The sequence below is a fragment of the Nannobrachium achirus genome (assembly GCF_963921795.1).
Source record: "Nannobrachium achirus genome assembly, chromosome: 13".
In the NCBI taxonomy this organism is placed as follows: Eukaryota; Metazoa; Chordata; class Actinopteri; order Myctophiformes; family Myctophidae; genus Nannobrachium; species Nannobrachium achirus.
This window is the reverse complement of record NC_137833.1, coordinates 45,003,363-45,012,823: the sequence shown is the minus strand read 5'-3', so window position 1 is coordinate 45,012,823 and position 9,461 is coordinate 45,003,363.

Here is a 9,461-nt window from a genome sequence, read left to right as displayed (position 1 = left end):
GTCGCGCGGTTTGCCAGATTCAATTAATCATCCCGCTTGTCAAAGCTCATAATTACAGGCCTCCTTCGGAGCGCTCTCTCTCTCTCTCCCTCTCTATCTCTCTCTCTCTCTCCCTCTCTCTCTCTCTCTCTCTCTCTCTCTCTCTCTCTCTCTCTCTCTCTCTCTCCACCTGAAACAGTGTGTGACGATGGCACGGGACAAAGGCACAAAGAAAGGACTTTGACGGCGTGTTGTTTTAAATGGTGGAAAGCTGTGGGGTTTGTTGTCAGGCGTGTTTGCGCGGCGTTTCCACGCAACTACTTAAAAAACCCTATTGTGCTTATAGTTGACTCGGTGGTCCCCCGTGGCTCTATACTAGGTCTGGTCCGCTCCTTTTTTAATATCCTTCCTAGTTCCTACCGCACAGCGCTTTGCCGAAAATAGCTGATCTCATAAAGCGTGTAGGTCTCTGTTCTTGCATTGAATGTTCGCCTGGTTGTCACCGAAAGTTTGGCTATTATGACGTGGCCCTGAACCACTCATAGTAGAGAACTGGACTTGATGTACTTAGAGCACTTTTTTTTTACGACCACACCAAATCTCTTCGGCAAAAGGATTTACAATCTACAAGTTCACAATGAGATCTACAAGCTCAACATTGCAAGCTCGTAGATTTGCTATTTTTTGGTAATATGTCCCCCCTGCCCCCACTGCATATGGACGGATGCATGGGGTTCAAGTGGTTAATGGGGCGTTGGGATCGCAGATGTATAGGATGGGGTCGTAATGATGCTGTGAGGAGATTGGTGGAGGGGGCGGGGGTGTTTTTATTGGAGGCTTGCATGTATATACATTTTGCTTTGCGGAGGGGGGGTGGGGCAGGACAGGTTGAAACGGGGAGCAGATTAGGGATGGGACGATAATCTATATCGTTTATCGTGATTTAAAAAAAACACTCACAATAATCGTATCGTGGAGATTTAAATTTATCGTAAAATTGTCCTCCGTTATTCACTGGGATAAATTCACTTTTTATGTGTACATATGTGGTCCGGTAACCACTTAAACCCTCTATAATTGATAAAACTGACCTAGAAATAACTTACTTTTTTTCACTCTCTACCAAATCTCTCAAATGTTCCGCCACAGGATATGGATGTTGCATGGGGATACATTGATCATCACGATAATATCGTAAATCGTCATTACTTTGGTCACAATAGCCGTGATGTGAAATTTTCATATCGTCCCATGATCCCTGGAGCAGATTGAAATATGGCATTCATTGTGTTATTAGGCAGATTGAAATGACCCGGTTCTCTCGCCACAGCTGATGCCCCTGCTAGGGGGATGTGTGTGGGCGCGTGCGCGGGCGTGCCTGACTATACTTCTGTTTGTCCTGGGCTCCTTTGGACACAGGCAGGAAGGTGTTTTTTTTTTAACACACACATGCACGCACGAACGTACGCATGCACATACACACACGTGTGTCGCGTGCATGTTTAGCCTATATGTGCGGATGCATGCGCACGCATGTCTGTATAATATGTGTGCGTGGGTGCGTGACTGCATAAGTGTGAGGGGTAGGAGGGAGGGACAGAGGGCTCCCCATCTGTGTGTTTAGAGGTGTTATGTCCCCAGCGGGACGCAACAAAGAGAGAGAAGAGAGGGAGGGAGAGAGAGAGAGAGACAGACAGACAGACAGACAGACAGACAGACAGAGGGACAGATAGACAAACAGACAGACAGACAGACAGACAGACAGACATTGAGAGACAGAGAGAGAGAGTAGGGGATGACAGGGACGTGCAGAGAATGTTAGAGATGCAGCGTTTGACATTTCTAAAAGGGCCTTTTGGTGAAAATATCAAAAATAGTCAACCTCCAAGCTCACAACGCGTTGCGCTGCGACGTGTTGTGAGCTTGGTGGTCGGCTATTTTCGGTGCTTGATAGTGATACCACACTAAACTAAGCATAATCAAGTGAATACTGGAGACGTGGCGTAACGGCATGGATTTCTACACAGAGAGGGCAATTCTTTCAACATAAAGATGCTGCATTCAAGTTCAGGAGAGTTTGGACAAGGCAATTCTCTTGAATACTGCCTTCAGGTATGGCATGGAAAGAGGGGCATTTGCATTTCTTTCACCATAGTAACAACTGCGTTCATGGTCTAGAGAGGACACTTTTCACAGACAGATAAAATGGCAGGGGCTCAAGCCCCCTTTGATGTCTATGTGTGCACGTGCCTGGGGGATGACATGTCAGAAAGCTTCTTCACAGAGATCCTTTGCAAGCAGAAATGACTGTGATGTTTTTTTCTTTCCTTTCCCTTTGGCAGGACTCTGAACAACAACAACATCAGCAGCATCCCCGTGTCCAGCTTCAACCACATGCCCAAACTGCGCACCTTGTAAGTAACGCCTCTCAATACGGGTCAGGACCCCCAGGGGGGTCCCCAAATTATTTTGTGGGGTCCCCAGATGTTTAGCTAAATGTTAAGATGTGTTTTTCTCACTCAACAGTAAACAGACCAACATACAGTATAAGTGTATGCAGGGTATCTGCACATTTCTAAAGTGACAATGTAAGGACTTTAAAGACCTTTTTAGTACCTCTGGTCAAACATTGGTCAAATTGTCAAATATTGGAGGCAGAAATTGTGAAAATAGAAGATCTACATGCTCACAACGCCTCGCAACGCGAGGCGTTGTGAGCATGTAGATCGTCTATTTTCACAATGGAATGGATCGAGTCAAACTAAACGTAATGCCAACTCCTACAATTCCAAGTGCTTGTGCAGGGTGGGGGGTCCCCAGTTCAAATATGATTATTTGGGGGGTCACAGCCTGAAAAGGTTGAGAACCACTGCAATAGACCAGCTGGCTCTCAAAGTAGGGTCCAAGGACCCCTAATGGGGTCCTTGAGGAGGGGGAATCCAGGTTGGTAATTTCGAGAAAAAGAAAGGAATTAAGCCTTCATTCAACAGCAACCAGCAGGCCCTGCGAATCTAACCGGAGATGCACTAATTAGGGCATTTTAGTGACCAGGTGGTATGTGCCATAACCACCCCTGACATTTTCGTGACATTTTAGAATGTTAACAATGATACTAATGAAGGCTCTGTTCCACTTAATGCATAGCACAGTTGTTCTCTAACTTTTTTTGAGTGTAAAAATGGAACCAAATGGACCTGGAACAGCGCGCTCGTTACGGGTCAATTTGGTTCCATTTGTAAACTCTCAGAGTTACACAACCGTAGGGAGCCATTTGGAAAACACCAAATCCCCAGTTCGATACCCACTAGCCAACAATATCAGCACCCTGACCAGAATGGAACAGAGCCTTCGTTAGTATCATTGGTAACACCTACAGCAGAGGTCTTCAACAGGGGGTCCGGGACCCCTAGGGGGTCCCCAGAGTTTCTACAGGGGGTTCTCCAAATCCTTTGTGTGATAGAAACTTTTTTCTTTTTTCTTTTAACGACTTATCTATACCACTTTTTATATTAACCCTAGTGTCCATATTCTAAGAACTTAAGCTAAAAATAGCCGATCTACAAGCTCACAACGCCTAGCGTTATTTTCGGCAAAGAGGTTTGGTGGGAAAAAAGAGCACACTAAGTACAGAGTGAAAGGTCAAGTATTGACGGTTCAAGTGGTTAAATATCTGAAAACACAAATTTATATGAATCCAAAATACACTGATGGTCGTGCTGTCAAACGATGAAACTATATTGAAGCTTGTAGATCTTCTATTTTTCTATAGTTAAAGCATTCAATAATCTCAGGCCTAAATGGGTATGAACCCTCAGCATTTTTGCAGAGCAGTTCCAGATCTGGGGCCGTGTCTGCCTGGCCTATATGTGCAGTCCAGCACTGTAGTTGTACTGTGTATGGTAGCTTACAGAACAACAGCGGGGCCCGTAATGATCTAAATGGGAACAGATAGATTTTGTCATTCCAGTCAGTCTTGGGACCCGGCCATAGCCACATTGAGCCCACAGCAGGGTCTGAGGAGGTGCCAGGGGCCATTAAAACCCCCCCATCCATCTATAGAGCGCACAACAACTGGCCCGTGATAGACGCAAATAGCCCTCAAAGCCTATTGTCTGTATGCGATCACTAAATCTGAAATTATGTCCGAATTAAAACAATTATGCTAGCTGGAACGTGGAAAAGCACAACTTTGCCGTCCTTGCGGTGGCTTTTTGAGATTCCTTGCTCCCAGTGGGGTTATGGCTTTTTTTTCTCCCTCTGAACGTGCACGTGTTTGTGTGTGTGTGTGTGTGTGTGTGTGTGTCTGTTTGTGTGTGCGCGCGCGCTCCAGATTGCCACCGCAACGCTTCAGAGTTATTCTGGACGAGCGCGCTGTTCCAGGAATGTCTTGTTTGGGAGATTGGGTTTTAGCGAGTTGCTTTTTCGAGTCGCGCCCGTTTAGGATGTGCCGCTTACAATCATCCATTTAGCGTGTCACTCCAGAGTGTGTGTCACCGCAGGGGGTTGGGTTGTGATGTGCTGCGCAGGCAGAACGGGGCCTGTCTCTCTCCTCTGAGTCTGCATGAGCAGCACATTGTCGTTGTCGGGTGGAAACCTCGTATCTCCAAGTTTAAAATGTCTACGTTCTTTCAACAAAGTACAGCCCTGACTCAGCATACAAGGCCGTCGCACAAAAGTAGTGAAAACAGCAGATCTACAAGCACACAACGCCTCGCGGCGCGAGGCGTTGTGTGCTTGTAGATCGGCTGTTTTCACTAGTTTAAATCATTTTTAAAACGATAAATGCAAAACGAGCGGTTTTGGACATACAAGGTTTTCACCTGGCAACGACGACGTCTAGGATTCTGTGTGCACAGCTGTGGCTGATTTTTCGGTTGTCAGCGCCGCGTGTACACTATAGTTCCAGCCAGCTAGATCTTATTAAGATAGCAGAGACATCTCTCAGACACACAGACATGGTTGATGTCCCTCAACTCGTCGCCTTCCCCGAAGCTCTGCCTCCTTTTTTTTCTTTTTCTTCATCGGTGTCTTTTTCTTTAGTTTAGTTTAGCTTGATTTATATCATGCTCGCACGACGGTGTTGCTGGCCGGACAAAAATAGCAGAGCTACAAGCGGGCGACGTCTGTGTGACACGTTGTGAGCTTTTAGGTCTGCTATGTACGATGGCGTTGCTACAATCTTGCTTGTAGATCTGCTATTTTTGGCTAAAGTTCTCCGAATATGGACAATAGTGGTTCAAGTGGTTAATATAAAAAAGGAGAAAAAAAGTTTCTATCACTCAAAGATTTGGAGGACCCCCTCTAGTAACTCTGGGGACCCCCTAGGGGTCCCGGACCCCCTGTTGAAGACCCATGCCCTATAGGAATCATTAACAGGAAACGTTAAGAAAATGGGAGCGTGAAGAGGCAACTGTTCAGGAACCGGAATTGTTCAAGTATAGTGCGCTTGTATGTCTGCCATGTTACAAAGTGCAAAATGAGTCTTTTGTCTTCTTTGTTGCCAGCCGTCTTCACTCCAACAACCTGAACTGTGACTGTCATCTGGCCTGGCTGGCCCAGTGGTTGAGACAGAGGCCTACCATTGGTCTGTTCACCCAGTGCACCGCCCCCACCGCCCTGAGAGGACTCAACGTGGCCGAGATACAGAAGCACGAGTTCGCCTGCTCAGGTGAGACTGTCACACACATTCAGTCAGTCAGTCAGTCATTCACTGTCGACTCTCCTCCCCTCTCTGTCTCTCTCTCACACCTATGGTTCCCCCAATAGGCGGCCCGCGGGCCATTTGCGGCCCTTGAGGGGCTACTGTCTGGCCCACACCAACCCCAGTAATAATGGTGGTATAAGAGCAGCAACAACACTAGTATATCGTCGTTGTCGGGTGGAAATCTCGTATCTCCAAATCATAGAATGCCGGCGCACAAAAGTAGTGAAAACAGCAGATCTACAAGCACACAACGCCTCACACCGCGAGGCGTTGTGTGCTTGTAGATCGGTTGTTTTCACTAGTTTAAATCATTTTTAAAATGATAAATTCAAAACGAACGGTTTTGGACATACAAGTTTTCCACCCGACAACGACGATATCTGAACTGTCGCTGGAGTAGCGGGAACGCCACCGTCGCCCCCTGCAATGTTGTGGCCCTCTGGCTTGGTACCCTAGACATAATTCGGACCCTTGGGGAAAACTAATTGGGGAACCCTGCTCTATACTGTATCCACAAACACATGCCTTACCGTTTCTTTGCTTTTTAGATTTATAGCCCTAATTGGCCAAGGGCAATATTTCTTTGCAATGGCAGTTTCGTCTGGCTAAGCGTGGCCAGAACTGTCCAAAGTGTCCAAGGCCTGAGAGGAATGGAGTTCTGTGGTCTTCTCCTGTGGTGTAAAGTACATTTACTCAAGCAAGGTCCTCGATGCGCGTCCCACTGGGAGGAGACCCCGTGGCAGACCAAAGACCAGATGGAGGGATTATATCTCCAAACTAGCTTAGGAACGCCTCGGTATACTATCTGAGGGAGTGGAGGAAGTTGCTCAGGATAAGGAAATCTGGAGGTCTCAGTTGGAACTGTTACCCCCGTGACCCGATTCCGGATAAGCAGTTGAAGATGAATGGATGGATGGATGTACAACAAATTTTAAGTTACTTTTACTTTACCAGAATATTTCCAATTTTCAGTAATTACTTGTACTCCACTACAATTATTTGAAAACGTTAGTTACCGCTAGATTTCTATTATTATTACAAAACACACCTCAGCACTATACACATATTTCGGCCATTCGAAAATAGCCGATCTACAAGCTCACAATGCGACGCATCTCCCACATCTGCCCATGAAAGATGGCGGTGCATCTTGGGAACTTGGGCACTTTTTTCCCACCTCGGGTGTTTTAACCACACGGGTGGAAACATCAACGTAATGTTTATGGGAAAAAGGACTGTCTCCATGCACCTGGCTGCCACCTGACAGCCCCCCCCTCTCTGTGGCCTTGGGGGGCTGCATGGTCCTGCTCTGTCCTCGGACCACCCTTTCATGTCTCTCCAGCTACCCAGCAGCTGGCGAAGCCTTGCCAGAGCGGTGCCCGCCGAAGGAGAACGCAAAGCTGGGAGAGAGAGACAGAGAGAGAGAGTGTTTGGGGAGCTAAACCGGCCCCCCCACATAGTGGGGGGAAAGGCGTGCCTTTGCACGCGTGCAAGACACCAGTCGTGTTGCCATACCTTAGCTCAGGGGTCTTCAACAGGGGGTCCGGGACCCCTAGGGAGGGGGTCCTCAGAGTTACTACAGGGGGTCCTCCAAATCTTTTGTGTGATAGAAACCTTTTTTTTTCCTGAGAACTTTAGCCAAAAATAGCACATCTACAAGCTCACAACGCCTCGCGCTGCGAGGCGTTGTGAGCTTGTAGATCGGCTATTTTTTTGCAAAGAGGTTTGGTGTAGAAGGGGAAAAGAGCAGACTTAGTACAGAGTGAAAGGTCAAGTTTAATAAGTATTGACGGTTCAAGTGGTTAAATATCTGAAAACACAAATTGACATGAATCCAAAATACACTGATGATTGTGCTGTCAAACAATGAAACTATATGGAATCTATGAACAGATTGTGGGGGTCCCTGCTTCCTCTCTCTCTCAACTAAGGGGTGCCTGGCCTGAAAACGTTGAAGACCCCTGCCTTAGCTTTTTGCCGAACTCACGCCACTGCCCAAAATACCCCCTCCCCTTCCCTCATCAGTGCCCCGCGCTCCTCTCCTCGCTCGTCATTATATCCGTTGTCTTTTCCCACCTCCGCATATAAATGTATTCCGGGGCGGCGGCGGCGGCTTTGAACTGAGCCAAGGCATGCGCGTGCATATGTGCGCGGCGAGTGAGCGCGCCGCTGTGCCGCTGCCGCCGCCGCCGGGTGCACTGAGGTTATCATATCTGGACACAGCGGAGAACAGCATGGGAACCGCCTCTCCCCTCAAGGCCAGCTCACTTTCTAACACCAGCTGGGAAGTCTGTTTCTGTGTGTGTGCGTGTGTGTGTGTGTACTTGTATTACGATACTTGCGAGGGCCAGATGTCCCCCCCCCCCCGACATTACAGATAGAGAAATAGACATTTGTGAGGACAGTTTTCCTTGGTCACTCACGAGTAGAAGCACTTAGAAGAAGCGCTTGTTTTCACGTGAGTTTTCCCACCAGTGATGAAGGGCTTCCAGGTGGTCCCCAGCTAAATGATAGGAGAGTTGGTAACTAAATGGACCACATCTTTGGACACTGCTCCTACATATTTTGCCCTAAAATCACGCAAAACGCGTATGCATTTGACCTGACGGTCGCTTATCTCCCGATTAGGGAGTCTTACTGGTAATGTGATCAACGTTTGCCTGTTACCTCGCCTATATGGTACCGCCATCAATACAGCATGGAATTGTGAGATAACAAAATCGTATCCAACCACGACAAAATATTCAACGTTTTGGGTCTGAGAATCTCATCAAATGGTGGTCCGTGGCTCAAATGCAAATCCTAAAATGTCGATGTCCTCACAAGTATATACTGTAGTAATACAATGTGTGTGCGTGCATATGTGCGTGCGTGTGTTTGTGTGTGTAGGAGAGAGAGAACCTCTCTCTCTTTCTCTCTCTCCACGGGTTGTGATTTTTATGCAGCCATACGGCGTGACAGCGCACAGATCATTAACTATTCATCGCCCAGGGAGAGACTTCCAAAAAGCGTGGGAGTGTAACGCTTCCATACAGGATCTGGGGTGGGTGGGGGGGGGGGGTCTGATAGGATGGCAGTGTGTGTGTGTGTGTGTGTGCGTGCGTCTGTTTGCGTGTGCGTGTGCAGATTGTGTCGATTGCATTCAAGTGAAATACGGCGTGTGTTACTGTATAGCTGTCACGCAGGCTTGCTTTACGACCCGCCTCTTTGCGCTCAACGCGAAGAGGCGTGTTGAGAGACGAGAGGCGGTGAGAGATCCACCTTGTAAATGCTCGATTTGTGCTCTGAAAATAGCCGATCTACAAGCTCGGAGCGCGCAGCTGCCGCGGCTCATCGCGAGCCTGTAGATCGGCTGCTTGCGGCGGCGAGGCACGCCTTCGCACGACGAAGTATAGAATCAAGCTTAAGAGTCAGAGGAGTTAAGTCGTTTTGTCTCTCTGCGTGACGGACGGCTTCTCTTGACTGTCGGGATCGTCGCCTTGGCAACCTTTGACAACAACATGACAAACACAGGGGAGAGTGGGAGAGAAAAAAGTATTTCTCCAGGGCCGTGCACGGATACACAGTGTTGCTTTGTACACACACACACACACATATACAGTGCATTATGTACACGGATGTTGCTTTGTGGGCACACACACACACACACAAACACACACACACACACACACACACACACACACACACACACACACACACACACACACACACACACACACACACACACACACACACACACACACACACATTCAGTGCATTATGTGCACAGATTCATTAG